At 50.2% G+C, this 14,435-nt stretch overlaps 1 protein-coding gene across 4 annotated transcripts in view; it reads right to left on the bottom strand.

The window, feature by feature from the left end:
- LOC142564065 (protein kinase C-binding protein NELL2-like) overlaps window positions 1-14,435 on the bottom strand; it is a 102,933-nt gene that overhangs the window by 70,080 nt on the left and 18,418 nt on the right. Inside the window, exon 1 of one of the 4 annotated variants that reach the window (XM_075674890.1) lies at window positions 694-1,213. The exons of 2 other annotated variants lie outside the window; for them this stretch is intronic. The gene's annotated coding sequence lies outside the window, so the exon portion shown is untranslated. Of the gene's footprint in view, window positions 1-693; window positions 1,214-14,435 lie in introns of those variants that run through there. One more of the 4 variants, XM_075674887.1, reaches the window with a different exon arrangement.

The following is a 14,435-nucleotide window of genomic DNA, read 5'->3' as shown; positions in this document are numbered from 1 at the left end:
ATTATTTTTTTATTTTTTTTTAGTACTTTCTTCTTCCATATCCTAGCGGCACTGAATTGGACGAGTGCCAGGTTTCGAAAGTTAATGATGTAGATAAATGAGCGTGCTTCACAAATACGGCATTTACATCCGCGCAATGGGGAAAGCATTGAGCGTGGAAAGAACTCGGTGCTGCGGGAAAAGCTTTTCCTCACCGGCAGAGCCTCCAAGCGACCTTTCCGGTTTCCTTTTTCCTCGTACAGCACTCCGTTCTGGGCTCAAGGTCACCAGATCGACTTCCGTGCCGCCCATTTTGGTACCGTGACCATTTCTTTGTTTTTTGTTTTTTTCTTCTCTCTCCTCCGCGGTGTAATGCATGCGGCAGGCAAAAAAAAAAAAGGAACATATGCTTCTACGTTGCTCCGCAGCCAAATAAAGACAAGTATGCAGCTCAGACCGACAGGACCTAATTTTCACACGTTACTTTCCTGATGCTACAGTTGCGAAGTCTGCACTGTAGCGCATTGTAGCCTGCATGCACTGTAGTCTGCATTGTAACCGGCGGTTCAGAAACTTAATTATTGTGAGCCTGTGCTCTTTAAGAGTGAGGCGTCTACGATGCGTTTCTTCTCGTGAAAAACAAACGGTTGGGCAGGAAAGCTAAAGTGAAGCAACGGGTTATAAAACACATCGCATGCAAGAGACAAAACTCACGTTGCTATAGGTCGCGCGCCGCTGTGCCGACAAAATTGGAGCGGCTCGCCAGGCGACGCCCCAGTTCACCCAGAGCTGACCAGCACCACCACCCTTACCATCACTGCCACCCCACCACCACCACCAACCACCGCCGCCGGCACCGGCGGGTTAAATCAACAGTAGTGGTGGCAGCAGACGCAGCGGCACGACCAAGCGCGCGCAGCGCCGCCGTGCAGCCGAGCTCCGCGGGCGGCGGAGGCCGCCGGCCAATAACAAGTGGCGCCACCGGGGGCTTCAACTCTACGCCTTTCTTTCCGCCCCGCAGACAGTGCCCGGCGCGCAGGAGCGGCTATTTATCCCGCGGCCGAGCCGGTCCGAGCCGCGGCCTGGACGCCGCGCTAAGAGCGGTAGCAGACGACGGGAAGCTTTGCTGCGTGTGGTCGCTGTTGCGCTGGCGGCGGTGGCCGACGCTTCCTTTCCCCGAAGTATCGATCAAGACCGCGACCTGGACGGAATCGATAGACGACGCCGGCCCCGGTTGGGGAGGTGGGGTGGGGGGGTGGGACGCCGCTCGCTCCGCCGCCGGCTGCTGCCGCCTTTCACGCCGGTGGGAGGCGGTCTGCGCCCACTCTGTGCTAGACTCTCTCCGAGGTCTCGTGACGCCGTCACCTTACTCGCTTCATCACATTTGTTTGTCTCTATTCTCTCCTTCTTTCTTCCACGAGGTGACAAAGCGATGAAAGCCTTCGAAGGGGTTATTGGCCTGACTTGCGCACGCTGCCCAGCTAACCAGTCATAGAGGAACAGAAGGCAAGCGGCAAGTTAGGAAAGGAAAATAAGGCAAAGACAGCCGAGCAACCGCTCAGTAGTCACAGACCTCGGGCGCCACCCACAGACAAGGCTTTTGAAAGCCACCCTCACGCGGTTTAGAAAAGACTACGTCGGCGTGCAAATGGCGGGTTACGAGCAGCAGTTTGCGTGACTTCTAACCTTTTTCTCCGGGAATATGCTGCGTACTTCGTGTAGCCAGGGCCAAATAATTTTGAAGGACTCCGGCGAAAGGAGCTTCGTGATGCAGCAGCAACGCACCCCGCTCCCCCTGCATTCTAAAAAAAAATAATAATAATAAGTGCGGCATTTCTTTATCGGCATCCTTTTCGGAAGTTGCTTAAGATCTCGGAAAAGAAAAAAAAAGACGAAAGAAAGAAAGCACGGGGCGCGTGAGAATAAACGGGTTTCTCGCAGACTTCGAAAAGGAAGAAAAATGTGCGAATTAACTCGGATTTCGCTCTAGCCGGCCCCGTCCATAGCCTAAATACCTCGCTCGCACCCACACCGCTGCGTCTGGTCTCCTGGATGCTTCAGAGTGCGCCTTCTTGTCTAACCTCCGCTTTCCCAACGTCAATGGCGGCCCTGGCGGAAGACAGAATGCCTTTATACCTGCGCCTAGCTTTTGGCGCACCGCTCGACTCGCGTGACTGCATTTGCGGTGGGTCTGCTTAAGGGCGACCCCCCCTCCCCGATGACGGCAGTCTGGTCAGTCTCTGCAGGATCCCCGCCCAAAGGGTCGCAACAGTCCCCTCGCTCGTACCCCCTGTGCTTCGCTTCGTGCAATCCGCAGCGCAGTCGAGCGCTTCCACCCCTAGCAAAATCGGCACACACACTCACAGAGCCAGGGGTCGGATATTCCCACTAGGCCGGAACTCCCCGCCTTGTTTGCAGAGTGGTGCGGGGATGTAGCAAACCCTGCAGCCTCCCCTCTGCCGACTGTTTTTCACCCGCCCTCCCCTCACTGGAAATCCAAGCTCGATGCGCTCGCACGACGCGCGCAACTTGTCGTCCTCCAGCGGTGCAGTGCGTCGCGCACACCTGCCGGCATCCGGCGCGTTTAGGCTCCGCGATCGAGAGGAGACGCGAGCGCCTTTTAAAGAGCCGAGTTCCGTAAACGCGGAGACGGAACTCGACGGTTCCGCGCTGGCGCGCACGGACTGCGGGAAGTAACCCCGTGCGAACGCGTCGGCGACATTCCTGTGCCCACTTTTATCCGCACGGTGGCCGCCCATATGTACTTGCGATCTAACAAAACTTCCGGTCGCGCGTTTTTGGCACCCAGATCTCCTCTCTCTCTCTCTCTCTTACATACACACGCACACGCACATACAAACACCAGAGTATTTTGTCTCGTACTCAACTTCACGTACACGATTTTATACGCTTTCAAATGAAAGAAACACGCCACATTCATTGGAGCATATACGTAGCATTTTAGTTCGTTTCAGAGTAAATTTTATAACAGCGTTGTAACCGCTGAAGAAAATTGGCGCCCCTGAAGGGTACTGCATATATCCAGGCTCTTTGCAACTCATGATCTCACTCGCCGGCTAAATTTAGCAGGCTGTTCTAGAGGGTAAAGTCTTTTGGGACTGGTATGTGTAAAGGTCAAAAGGGTTTTACGTCCTCGTGGATCGTTCCCTCCTGTTCTCCCATTTCCAGATGAGAATAAAAGGCAATGTGTCATGGAGACGCATACACCAAGTGTTTCCTATTTTATGCGGAACCTTTTTTTCTTTTTTAATGAAACCACCATGTCTAGATCCCTGCAGTTTCTGCAGAATGGCTACATGGCTATATAGGCGGAAATTAGCACCAAGAAAACATTTGACAACTTCGTTAATCAAATAAGACATACTGATTACCCCGCTAATTACTAACTTTAGTGTTCATATTGTAAGTGAGAAATTGAAGCCGATGAGAAGTCATATCTGCTAAGCAGAAAACCTATGACTAGCCCCACTTTCGAGATATGGGACCTTAAGGCGTGCTACGAAATACATGGGCGTTCCAGTTAACAGTTTCCTAAAAGCGTCCCTCTCACAGTCCGGGGCGATTCTTCATTGGAACGGCGAGGCATTTTTGAACGATTTTGGGGACGGATATCGAGAAAGTGGCGCCAGTCGTAGGTTTTCTGATAAGCAGACACGACTTCACTGCTCCACGGCTTCAGTTTCGCAATTACAACATATGTATGCCCTAAAGCCAACAATAAGAAAGTTAGTTAGCACATGCTAGGTGATTAGCGAAATAATCGTTGAACTTTTCTTGCTCCTAATGTCCGCCTGGCGACGTAGCAGCGTATTTGCAAGAAAGAAAAAACGGAAATAAAAACGCAGAGCCCAAACATCAGTCTCATAAAAAAAAAGGGGGGGCGGGGCGGACATAAACCCGGTATATGCCCTTCGGACGCTCGCCAACAAAGCCCGTCAGAAGCAAAAACACTGATGAAAATAGCGACGTTTACGACGTGTCACACCTTGAAACACTTCCGAGCGGACACGCGCCTGCAAATTCATTTAATCTGTGCGAAGTGCGTCCCGTGAAACGAGCTGGGTGTATATGCTCTCGGCGTCAGTACGCCGTCATGTGGCGAGTTCACTCCTCTCGTCATCTTACACATCGCTTCGCATCAGGAATGTTTTAGAAGTGGCTATGCAGGGGTGCCTTACGAGTGCGCTGTAAACATGGAATAGTTGACGTCATATTCCTGCGCTTCTCGCGCTTTCTGTAAACTTGACCACACTCACCGAATAAATGCAAATTCTTTAATAAATTCGGCAGCTGTACGCTTTTCGCGATTCCGCAGATACAAGAAATGTGGAGATGAAATTTGTAATGAACGGAATTAATTGGCGCCTGAAAAGAGCACGAAGATAGAGAATGTTCTTGCCACTTCTGCTTCGCGTAAGGAACGAATTTCGTCGGGATCAACGGTGGCCCGCCAGCGTATGCACGGGCAGTGCAAGCGGCGACGGCTTCCACCGCGTGGTTGTGACGCGACTATACGACAGCAGCCGGTCTTTTCATACATCATGACGGGAGCGCATCGAAGGGCTCACATCGCGCCACGTTCACCTTTCTCAACTTTCTCTTTGCGACGCCTCATGTCCGACTCCTCACGTCATGCTGTTGAGTCATTAACATTTCTGCGCTCCATTAACAGTGCTTCTTGTTCGCACAGTCCAACATAAAATATTCAACACGTGCTGGCCCGTTAGGACGAGCAATTTTCATAAGCTTAACCTCGTGCATGCCTCTCTCTTCGCGTAGCGATACGTTTGGGTGCAGATTATTTTCGACAACCAGAAACCTTTCCAATTCAGTATCAGCTGAACCGCGTCACCATGTAACTACCCGGGATCAGTTCGCAGACATGATTAACACTATTTGTTCGCCAATCTTTCCAGGGATTTGTATCCGTGTTATCTGATGTGTTGATTACACGCCTGTACAATGGCGACAATTCATTTTTCATTTCCTTGTACACAAGCGTTCCACTCCGGCTATGCCCCCAATAGGGCTGCCGTGTGTGTGTAAACAAACAAACAAACAAACAAACAAACAAATAAATTGCAGCAGCGGGGGCAGAAGTGAATGCGTAAAATGTGCGCAGGCAACCGCGTGTGCCGCGCCCAGGTGAGAAACTGCAAACATTTTCTGTTGTCACAACACAGGCACGCATACACGCACACTGGGAGAGAGGGAGAGAGTGCGGCGACTCATCGCTTTTTAGTCTACTGTTCACCACTTCTTCGCGAATTGATTGAAATATTCTGCGAATGGCCTTTATAGCGATATTACGGAACAACTTTCTTACACTCTAAAAGAAGTCGCACCCTTCGGGGTGTATATTTGCCTCGGAACAATAATCATCGTCTGTCTTGTCTGCATCTGCGAGCCCGGTACTTCAAAGTCACGAACGGCATGCGCGTTATCGGCACGACAGAGCACTCTCGACAGGAAAGTAACGAGCGCAGTGTTGTTTTCAAGAAAGGAAACGCAAGCAAGACAGATGACGATTATCGTTGTGTGGCAGATATAAATCCCAAAGGGTGCGACTGTTTTAGAGGGTACATACACAGTTGACTCCTTTAAGGGAGTAACATTTACTTTTTTTTTTTTTTACTGACTGCAGTTTTCGGGTAGTACGAAAGAGTCAAATGCTGCGATGCGTTTGTAACAGAGTATAGATAACCATGCTAAAATGAACATATGACTGGCTCGATAAGCAGCCGAATCTTTCTTTTTCAGAAATTAAGACTCATTCCCTCGCCCATATTATAACTGTCTGCCTACACTTACTTAGATGGTGAAGCCACACGCAAATGTTAATTGAAATAAACAAAACATTTCACTTGGTTTCCAGTATTCATGACTAAATTTTCCATGTACCTTATATAAGGACTAATTCTGTTAAAATCAAAAAGACCGTCGTCTTTCAAAAAAAAAAAACGAAACAAAACAGAAAGTTTTACGTGCCATAACCACGGGATTACGCCGTAGTGTAGGATTCCGGAATCACATTTTGACTGCTTAGAGCTCTTTTACACAACCACATTATGTATATATATATATATATATATATATATATATATATATATATATATATATATATATGTCATTTCGCCCCGATCGAAGTGTGGCTGCCTCGGCTGGGATCGAACCCGCAACCTCGAGCTCAGGAGCGTAACGTCATGGACGCTGGACAACCACGGCGGATAACGCTGCCTTTCAGCGTAGATAGAAAAAAAAAATCATTTTTAAAATCAAAAGATTCCGTTGTTCAATGATCACAAACATTTCTTGTAGTTAAAAAGAAAAGTTTCAAAGATTGCCTTCCGGACCGAACGTTGTTCCGACTGCATCTTATTTTCAGAGCTTACTGATTAAATACTGCTCAGTTGTGGCAAAAAAATTTGTTAATGGCGACGCGGTCGGCGCAGCACGCTGCTCGGGAACCCGGGATGGCAGCGAGGGCCAGCGTGCGAATACCTCGACACGGCCCACGGTTCGGGAAAATAAAACGCTCCCGTTTCCTCCCTCCACAGCCAGTATACGCCGAGACGCTCAAATGCAGTGGGCGCCAATAAAGTCAATGCACCCACTGCAGTTCTACAGAAGACAAATGATAAGAACAAAAGGATGTCTCCATTTGAATTGATTTAACTATGCGCTTTTGCCAGCTAGCCGTTTTGTCTTTGTATTATTTTTCGCGGCGCATATTTTCATCAACTTTTCTTCTTTATTATTAGATGCACGTAAGGGGACGTCTGCGCCTCTTGGAGGCGCCGGCTTCGCGTGCTTCGAAGTGTGATTCACAGAAAATAACCAAAAACACTCAACAACAACAAAAATAGCGTGAGCGGCATACAAAGCGCTGCCGAGAAAGAGTTGGAGCGATGCGCTCGTGCGAGCTCTTCGCAAACCGCTCCTCTGCCTTGTGTGCTGTTAACGACCTTGTAACGCGCCAAGTTGAGCGGATCGGCGCAGGTAATCCATACGTATGCCCACGGCCGGCGGTGCACCTTAAGCCGTTCCAGGGAACAGCGCATGCGCAAGGAGGAATCCCTGCGCGTGCCGCTAGCCTCGCGAAGGATTTGTTCGAATGCCGCGACCTGACACGTCGTACGTATAGCCTACGGTGACGATACGAGCACGGGAAAAGAAAGCAAAAAAACAAACACGCGGACGAGAACGAAAGATCACGTGGTCGGGGCGCCAGACGAGAGGCACGCTGCGCGCAATCAATCTTCTTTATTCGCGAATGCGCATGCGCAGGCCGCGCGGTCGCCCAAAGGTCGCCCACAGCCGATATATCACCACCGCCTGCACGATCCTGTCATCTCATTTGGATGCACAGCAATGACAGCACATTCCTGGGGGGGGCGAAAAAGAAAAAAAAAAAGAGCAGAGTGACGACCGCAGACTCGGCATGGGGGCCGCACAGGCGCGCTCTCTCAACAGGATGAGGCGCGCGTGCAGCGAAAGCCCGGACACGGCACCTGGCACAGCGGAGTGCCCGTATGCGAGACGTACCCGGCGAGACTCGGGTGGGGAACGTCCGCCTTCCACAACGAGCGCTGGCGTTCGAGGAGGACGGACAGGCGTCGACTGGTCAGCGGTCGAGAGTAGCGAGGGCTCATTTAGAGTCATTAGCGGTATGTGCAGGTAACCACAGAACGGCGATGGGTGTTCTAATGGTCAGAGGCAAGATCAAGGAGGGATAGGCTAGACTGCGACAGATGTATATAGTAAATCCTGATCAGATCAAGTTGGCTAGGTGACTATTTGTCGCCGTCCCCTTTCGAAGGGGATACCAATGGAAATCTTCATCATCGATATTGTTCTTCCTTTTCTTTTTTTCTGTCATCGCGTTACTCCATAGTTTGCGGATGCTGTTACACTACGCGGCGTTATCGTCGTGCCACTTGAGGAGTAAAAGGAGCTGAATATTGGCGCACGAACATTATCCTTCATTCCTCACATCTTCGGCGCTAGAAAGAAAATTAGGAAGGCCACAGGGGGCAGTGTTCAGATAAACATAAATTACGAGGAAAGGCTCTTTGACCATCGAAAAAGAAAATGGCACCTTGTTACCCCAAACATGGCCTATTCGGTGTGACTATATATATACTATGAAGTGCAAAGCACTCCAGACTATAGCCTAGAACAAAAAGTGCGTTTGTAGCAAGCAGCTTTTTCTATACTCGGTGTGCCGGTTCAAATTATTCTTAGTGGATTCCGAGCGAATTCGCAACCATATCTGGCAGGTTCAGAGTATGTTAAATGTTCCTGCGGTAGACTGTTACAAAATAATGGCGACACTAACTTACAGCATGCGTCTATTTAGTACAAGAAAACGGTCCACGGAACTCCTCCTGCATGTATATTAGTTCTTCAACCACTCTGTTGGCGAAATGCAGTGAACAAACGGTTATTCTTCACACAACCATGTGCCACATCATAAAAAGAAAACTTAGTTTTAGATGTTCCTTTCTAGTACCTCCCGAATTATAACGCAATTGTTCATGCATGCGTTATGTCCAGGTCTTTCGTGACTGAACTTTAGCGAATTAAAGAAATAATGACTATAAATTCGATATAGAAAACTTGAATGCCATTATAACGAAACTTCGAAACGGTATAGCTTAGCCGCGCGTGGTACTTTTCTTTTACAGCGAAGGTGTTAAGGGCCACTTTCCCCACTATCGTGTCCACCTGTCGAAAAAAATCCCGAATATAGCGCAATGCCGGGCCGACCCGCGGCGGAGGTGAAGCAGGCGTTAAGCATTCCTCACACGTGGGCCGATCCCGAAGATAGTGCAACACGGGCTCGACCCGCGGCGGAGGTGCAGTTCGCCGTTAAGGTCATCCTTCGCTGGTCATCCTTCTTCGCAGAGCGGAAGGGCACTGAGTTATTTTTTTTTTCTTTATTAATTGTCCGTTAAACAAAATTCAAGAAGGACAACAGACTCTCTCAACAGCATACCTAGCTCACTTCACCGGCAAAATACACTGAGCTGCAAAAAAGTAGGTCCGTCAGAAACGCGCCACTTAAGCGTCCCCAAGCATTGCCCACGACTCTCTGCATTTGACAACACGCTCTTTCTAACTGACGCAAACGATCACCGAGATTTCAGTCACGGGCAAGGTAATTTTCATCACAATCATTTGGAGCATAATGCGCAAACGATTCACGACAATACGGGAACACAACGACAGACAGGCGGTATTTCGGTCGTAATTTTCGGTGACACTTGGTTGTGATAGAACGGACGCGCAACTACGACAACGCTGCGTGCGAAGCCGGTGCGCGATAACGTCGCACGCCAGCGCGAGTCGGGCATGACAGGCGGACGAGGGGCCCGCCACGTGGCGGTTGCGCGATTTCGTGTAAGGCCGGCGGCGGGGATTATCGAGTGGCGGCCGCTTAGAGCGGTCGATATATGACCGATGGCTTCTTTATTTATCATCATCATCTGCACTAGTTTGCCGCAGGGGTGCATGGGAAGAAATGAAAAAAAAAAAGAAGCTAGGTGGGCAGACTACAGCAACGAAATAGGAGCCCCCCGGAAGCTTTGCCAGCAAGTTATACCGTTTTCTTTATTATTACTTTCTTTTGCGACTGTACAGGATTTTAAAAATCGCCTGTGGCAAATAGCACAATTCAAGTTCTACAGCTGCATTACTAGAAGAGGCAGACATTACTTGAGCAAGAAATCGAAATGCGTAATACACAAATTGTACAAAAATGGCAATCAACTAGTTAATCACTTTACACAATGCAATGTAGTTGCCTGTATTTTATCTACCTCGTGCGTTTTAATTACCGATATATTTATTTAGAAAGTTGTTGCAGTTGCACTCTGCAGTTGATATAGTTGGAAACATATGCGGGCTTCTGCATGTATACCTGGTGTTTGGAATCGCACCGCTGGTACGATCTGTTGGGAACTCGGCGCTGACGCCCGTGGTTGTACCTGGGTCGCAAGCCCCAAGGGTAGCGTTGGCCTGGCGGCCTGGGGTACAACTGGAAGCATCCGAAGGTCCCGGCAAAGCAAGAGTCGACTGGTAACAACGAAACAACTTGTTTATTTTAACATCGCAAAGAGTTGGCGGTCAGGTTTGACCGAAGTAGAGAGACGGGAGAGCACTTCACTCAACAGAAGAAATCGGAGCCCTCTTTTTTTGGCGTCCGGGGGCAGCTGTTTTTATACTCTCGCAGTTGAGGGCAAGAAGGAACCCCTCAAAAGACGAGCACGTGAATGTACAATGGGCTAATGGTGACGCACACTGTCGTAGCGATGCCGTAGCACCATGTCGAGCACGATCTCGTAGCACCCTGTCGAGCACGATCTCGTAGCACCCTGTTGTAGCGCTGCCGGTCGGGCACAATGACTGTAATGAGAGGATGATCCCTGCTTTGGCATCGCCTGTTTCGGGCACAATGACTGGAATGAGAGGATGATCCCTGCTTTGGCATCGCCTGTTTCGGGCACAATGACTGGAATGAGAGGATGATCCCTGCTTTGGCATCGCCTGTTTCGGGCACAATGACTGGAATGCGAGGGTGATCCGTTGCGGTCGCATCGCCGCAGTCGCGCCTGGAAACACCTGCCGATGAGCGTTGCGGTGACGACGATCGGGCCAAAATGTCTGCCGCCCCTCCGCAGTCGCGCCGGCAAAACCACGTGTCGCAGGCGAAACGCAACAGACCGCCCCGCCGGGGGAAGGAGATCCCGATGGACAGGGGACTGCATCCGCTGTCCGGAGGGATGTCGCTCGATGATGCTCATAACCGAAGTCGGGCGTCCCTCGACGTTTCTTGAGCGCAGCGCACAGAGAAGGCCTCGTTCTCTCGTTCAGGTTCGCACGGGACACTGCAAAGTGACTTCGGGAGAGTTCACATTTTTGTTCTCGTTCCCGGCAAGCGTTAGAACTACGCTGAAACTCAACCGCTCAGTCAGCAAGCACGGCACAACCCTCACTAAGCCCTGCCAGGCTCTTTCCCCTTTTTATACCACTGCCTAGTTCCTTACAGTAGTCTAGCATCACTCAGAACGCGTCCACAAATTGAAAAATTGCACTAGAAAGCATATCATCACTTTGAAACACTAAACAAAAGCAATATGTTAAAAAAAATCCTGCCTCAGGAAGAAAAACATCAGTAACAAACAATTTTGAGGCTGATTCCTACGTTAGGGGCTTCGACTTAAGCCATCGGCGTTACCGTTGAGACTCCCCTTTTTGTAACGCACCTCAAAGGAATATTGTTGTAAAGCGAGGCTCCAGCGCAGGAGGCGGCCATTTTTGGGAGAGATGGTCTGCAGCCATTGGAGAGGGCAGTGATCCGTCTCAATGATAAACCTCGAGCCGGCTAGATAGCATGACAATTTCTGAACGGCCCACACGAGACATGCACACTCTTTCTCGGTGGCGCTATACGCCTGCTCACGACTGGTCAGCTTACGACTAGCATACAGGACGGGGTGTTCTACTTCTCCCTTTTCCCGTTGGCACAGTACAACGCCCATGCCTCGCTCACTAGCATCGCACTGAACAATGAACCCTTTTGTATAGTCTGGCGATCGTAGCACAGGCTGGTTTGTTAGGGCACTCTTTAGGGCGCTAAAAGCTCTTTCCTTTGTCTCGTCCCAGACGACTGTTTGAGGCTCTGTCTTTCTTAGAGCATCCGTCAGGGGAGCCGCGATATCAGAGTACCTAGGGATGTACCTCTGATAGTAGCCGGCGACACCCAAGAACGACCGAATATCGGTCTTGGTGCGCGGTTGCGGAAAGTCTCGCACAGCGGCCACTTTTATTTCAGAGGGGCGGCGACGACCCTGACCAATCACGTGACCGAGGTAGACAACCTCGGCCTGTGCTAACTGGCACTTAGGAGCCTTGACTGTCAAGCCCGCTTCGCGCAGGCGGGTTAGCACTGCCCGCAAGTGTGCCATATGCTCAGACCAGGATGCGGAGAATATCGCTACGTCGTCTAGATACGGTAAAGCGAATTCTTGCTGTCCCCGCAACACTTTATCCATGAGACTTGAAAAACAGTATGGCGCGTTCTTCAAACCAAAACTCAACACTTTAGGACGGAATGTTCCCATTGGTGAAATGAACGCCGCATACCTACTAGCCTCTTCTGTAAGTGGAACCTGCCAATAACCCCTGACAAGATCTAGGGTGGAAATAAACTGAGCGCTACTTACTTTCTCAAGGCGCTCCTCGATGTTAGGGATCGGATAAATTTGATCCTTAGTGATGGAATTAAGCCTGCGGTAGTCGACGCAAGGACGAGGTTCCTTGCCCGGTACCTCAACTAAAATCAAAGGGGAGGTATAATCACTCTCACCTGCCTCAATAACACCGAGCTGTAGCATTTTCTTTACCTCAGCCTCCATAATATCGCTCTGGCGGGGTGACACCCGATACGCCTTGGATCGTACTGGCTCTGGGGAGGTAAGTTCTATATCATGAGTAAGTACAGAAGTCCTACCAGGCCTCTCAGAGAACAGACCTTGAAACTCTTGTAATAGCCGGTGTAGTTCGGTTTTCTGCTCGGGCGACAGCGGTGCTTTACTGATAAGGTCACTAATGACTTGACCGGTGTCTTCCCTGTTCGTCACTGAGCCTAGTCCCGGAAGCTCGACCGGAAGCTCTTCAGGAACGTTTACCATCATGCACACCACTGCTTCCCTTTGTCTATAAGGTTTGAGCAGATTACAGTGGTAAACTTGCTGTGCTTTCCGCTTTCCTGGCAGACTTACCACGTAGTTAACGTCCGACAGTTTCTGAACAATTCGTGCTGGGCCCTCCCACTGCACGTCTAGTTTGTTGTTTAGCGATGTGCGCAATATCATGACCTCATCGCCAACCTCAAAACGACGGGCCCTGGCTGTCCGATCATAATAAACCTTGGCCCTCTGCTGGGCCTTTGTCATTGCTTCACCTGACAACTCCTGTGCCCTTCTTAAGCGTTCGAGGAGCTTAAGCACGTACTCCACCACGACTGGGTCGTCGCCCCTACCTTCCCATGATTCTCGAAGCATGCGAAGCGGAGATCGAAGCGAGCGACCGTACACCAGTTCAGCTGGCGAAAACCCCGTGGCTGCATGCGGCGCGGTCCTTAAAGCAAACATCACCCCAGGCAGACACAGCTCCCAGTCAGTTCGATGTTCAAAACACAACGCTCTCAACACGCGCTTCATGACGGAGTGGAGCTTCTCAACGGAATTCGACTGTGGGTGGTACACTGAGCTGTGTAACAGCTTTACCCCACACCTTTCGAGAAAAGTTGTCGTCAAAGCGCTAGTAAACACTGTGCCCTGATCTGATTGGATTTCCGCAGGGAAACCAACTCGCGCAAATATGGACAGTAGTGCATTAACTATCTCAACTGAGCTGAGTTCTTTAAGCGGCACTGCTTCAGGGAACTTTGTCGCTGGGCAGATCACAGTCAAAATGTGTCTGTACCCCGTGGCTGTTACCGGCAGAGGTCCCACAGTATCAATAACGAGCCGTCTAAAAGGCTCCGTAATGATAGGTACCAATTTCAACGGCGCCCTCGATTTGTCCCCTGGTTTGCCCACCCGCTGACAAGTGTCACATGTCCTCACGAAATGGTCTGCGTCCCGAAAACACCCTGGCCAATAGTACTCTTGCAAGAGACGGTCCTTAGTTTTCTTAACTCCTAGGTGTCCGGACCACGAACCCCCGTGTGACAAGCGCAACAGATCCTGACGATAGCATTGAGGCACGACCAGCTGATCGAACTCCACTCCTCTGCGGTCTAGATACTTCCGGTACAGGACTCCACCTCTTTCCACAAAACGCGCAGTTTTCCTGGCGATACCTTCTTTGACATTGCAGCGTATGTTTTCTAGGCTACCATCCTTTTTTTGCTCGGCTATCAAAGCCGACCGGCTGACTTTTAGCAACCTATTAAGTCCGTCTGACGTAGGCGCGATGAGCAAATCAGTAGATAGCTCTTCTAACTTTCCCGTGTCGGGCGTTTCCTCTCTAGTATCTGGCGCCTTTAACGTTACAGACTCAAGTTTATTCAGTTCGGGCGTGCTCGGAATATCAGCTTGCTGCGCCTCTGACCCTTTTTCGTTGTTTGATAACGTCGGCCCCGCAACTACCGCCTTTGCAGCGAGCTCCCGAACCTTCGATCTGGTTAAGGCCTGAACACTAGCTTCACCAAACAAAAGCCCCTTCTCGCGCAGGAGGTGATCGGACCTGTTTGAAAATAGGTACGGGTACTGGGGTGGCAGCATAGATGACACTGCCGCCTCTGTCTCAAGCGCTCCGAAAGGTCCTTCAATAAGCACCTTTGCTACTGGCAGACACACGCTATGAGCTTCCACGGCTTGCTTGATCCACGCGCACTCGCCCGTGAACATATGGGGTTCTACGTA

The sequence above is a fragment of the Dermacentor variabilis genome, chromosome 11 (genome assembly GCF_050947875.1).
Source record: "Dermacentor variabilis isolate Ectoservices chromosome 11, ASM5094787v1, whole genome shotgun sequence".
Lineage (NCBI taxonomy): Eukaryota > Metazoa > Arthropoda > Arachnida > Ixodida > Ixodidae > Dermacentor > Dermacentor variabilis.
This window is presented reverse-complemented; position numbering and strand designations above follow the sequence as displayed.